Here is a 3,006-nt window from a genome sequence, read left to right on the forward strand (position 1 = left end):
GCTCAAGCAATCAGCCTGCCTTGGCCTTCCAAAGTGCTGGGATATCAGGTGTCAACCACAGTACCTGGCCTATTGCTCCCCTATGTGTACTCAACGTTTAACTCCCACTTATAAGTGAGAACATGCAGTATTTGGTTTTCTGTTCCTGTCTTAATTTGTTTAGGATAATAAACTCCAGCACCATCAATGAGGCTGCAAGGGACACGATTGCATTCTTCTTTTATGACTTCATAGTATTCCGTGGGGCCTGTGTACCACATTTTCTTTATCCAGTCCACCATTGATGGGCATCTAGGTTGATTCCATGTCTTTGCTGAATAGTACTCCAATAGTACTCCAATAAATATGAATAGTACTCCAATAAATATGAATAGTACTCCAATGAATATGAATAGTACTCCAGTAAACATATGTGTGCATGTGTCTTTATGGTAGAATGATTTATATTCCTTTGGGCAAATATTCACTAATGGGGTTGCTAGATCAAATCATAGTTTTAAGTTCTTTGAGAAATCGCCAAACTGCTTTCCACTGTGGGTGAATGAATTCACATTCCCACCAGCAGTATATAAGTATTCCCCTTTCTCTGCAACCTTGCCAGCATCTGTTACATTTTGACTTTTTAGTAATAGCCATTCTGACTGGTGTGAGATGGTATCTCATTGTGGTTTTGATTTGCATTCCTCTAATGATCAGTGACGTTGAGCATTTTTTTGTATGCTTGTTGGCCGTATATGTCTTTTGAGAAGTGTCTGCTGTGTCCTTTGCCCATTTTTTTACTAGGGTTGTTTGCTTTTTGCTTATTGATTTGTTTAAGTTCCTTATAGATTCTGGGTATCAGACCTTTGTCAGATGCATAGTTTGCAAATATTTTCTCCCATTCTGTACGTTGTCTGTTTACTTTGTTGATAGTTTCTTTTGTTGTGCAGAAACTCTTTAGCTTAATTCAATCCCACTTGTCAATTTTGGATTTTGCTGCAATTGCTTTTGGAGTCTTCGTCATAAATCTTTTTAAGATGCAATGCTTTTGATGGCCTCCCTAGGATGGTCATCCAGAGGATAAGCCAACACACATCATCTTCGGTTCTGACAGTGAATGTGAAACAGAGGAGACGTCGACTCAGGAGCAGAGCCATCCAGGAGAGGAAAGGGTAAAAGTAAGAAGTTCAGGATGTCCCTGTGGACATTCATCTACTTCTGCAGATCCACATCACAAACAACTGCCAATCTCAACATAAAACCCTCCTGAGAGCCCCAGTGAGACCCAGGGCTTGCCAGGTCACCACACATTGAGACTGCAGGGGTTTTGGAGATTTTTATATATGAACCTGTATTCTCCACAGCATCTGCAGCATGACATCAGTATTACTGAAACGCTACAGAAACTGTTCTTGCATGTAATAACTACCTCCCCAAATCCAGGCTTCACTGGGGAGTCTCTGGATTAGTGATCCCAGAGGCCAGTTAGATTTCACTGAGTCAGGAATTTCCATGTGACCCGCCATTTACTCATTCCTGGTAGATGAGTCTGGGTTATTGGCTTTCAATGTGAGGGAGAAGATTACCTTATGAAGGAAATGCTACTTGTTTGCCTCTGCTATTAATAAACGTTTGTGTTTCTTCACAGGAGTCTATGGGTAAAACATCTGGGAAGCTGTTTGATAGCAGTGATGATGAGGAATCTGATTCTGAAGATGACAGTAATAGGTTCAAAATTAAACCTCAGTTTGAGGGCAGAGCGGGACAGAAGGTTAGTGAAGACTGAAAATAATTAAACTTGCAACATGTCCTTATTTTTTGACATAGCCCTTAAATCTGGGTAAGTGCAGGCAGACCTTAACCTACATTATAGCATCGGGGTGTTTATTTGGGGAGTGAGTCTTCTGTGATCCTTTCTGATTGGTTCATAGGTAGATGGAGGTAGGCAAACATCTTAGTGTAGTGAATTTCAGTGTGTGGGGAGGTGTACATTGACAGTCATCGTCAGAAGCAATTTCTTGGGAATGTGGCTATCAATTATGTCTGTTTTCTGTCTGTGTAGCTCATGGATTTACAGTCGCACTTTGGCACTGATGACAGATTCCGCATGGACTCTCGATTTCTAGAAAGTGACAGTGAAGAGGAACAGGAAGGTAAATGCTTCATTGTCCAGAGTCCTGATGTCATATCTGGGGACACTGAGAAATCACCTAGTGTACCTCCTTTATTTAACACATGAAGAAACTCTCCATCCCAGACATTGGATTGAGGAGTTTATAATCAGATGTACAGTTAATACTAAGTTTGTACATAGTAATTTAGGAAAATTTAATTACTTCGAGCTGCCAGAAAGGAAAGGAATAAATAGCATCCACCAAAGGTCCCATTTTCCTCTATCCCATCCTTGGTATGAGAAGAAGTTGAGTTTCCTACCTGGCAGCCTGTGTCAGTTGATCAGCAGGTTCTGGGTGAAGCCATGGAAGATAGTTAAGTCACTCCTGGCTTTCTAAAAGGAAGAGTGTTCATCATCCTCCAGTGTGCATACCTGGTGCAGATTATTTTTTAAAGCTGTGTATCATTGAATGCCATTCTACTTGAATTTATCCCTATTTGAATGTATCTAAGAGTAATGATGCTATCAGAAGCATCCTAATTCTACTTCTTTTCACTTACTATAGCATTTTTCACAGCAGTACTTCCAAACTTTTTCTACAGGATCTTCTCCTCTTACCCTTTTAAAAACACCTTACCTCTTAACGTGGCTGGCTTGAATGAGCTCCCTAATTCCCTCTCCTAATCTCAGAACTTCTCTGCACTTCTTTTTTTTAATCCTTCCTGAATTAATCTAATCTGCATTTTAATCCTCACCATTCCTACTTTCTATTACCCCTTTCATCACTGGCATTTTCATTCTTCCCCTTCTAGCTTCTTCTTTTTTCTACACACAGTTAGGTCTTGTGGTCCCAAAAAAGCCATTCCTCTAACCATGCCAGTTTTCAAGTTTCTACTCCATCTCTCTTTCAGTTC

The 3,006-nt window shown here is 40.4% G+C and overlaps 1 pseudogene across 1 annotated transcript in view; it reads left to right on the forward strand.

The window, feature by feature from the left end:
- Positions 1 to 3,006, forward strand: part of LOC105516861 — a 33,670-nt pseudogene that overhangs the window by 12,681 nt on the left and 17,983 nt on the right. The window contains exons 6-8 of the transcript XR_001002558.1: positions 1,044 to 1,157; positions 1,628 to 1,750; positions 2,042 to 2,132. The product of XR_001002558.1 is annotated as a nucleolar protein 8-like (transcript). The remainder of the gene's footprint in view (positions 1 to 1,043; positions 1,158 to 1,627; positions 1,751 to 2,041; positions 2,133 to 3,006) is intronic.

Source organism: Colobus angolensis, unplaced genomic scaffold (assembly GCF_000951035.1).
Source record: "Colobus angolensis palliatus isolate OR3802 unplaced genomic scaffold, Cang.pa_1.0 Scaffold292, whole genome shotgun sequence".
In the NCBI taxonomy this organism is placed as follows: domain Eukaryota; kingdom Metazoa; phylum Chordata; class Mammalia; order Primates; family Cercopithecidae; genus Colobus; species Colobus angolensis.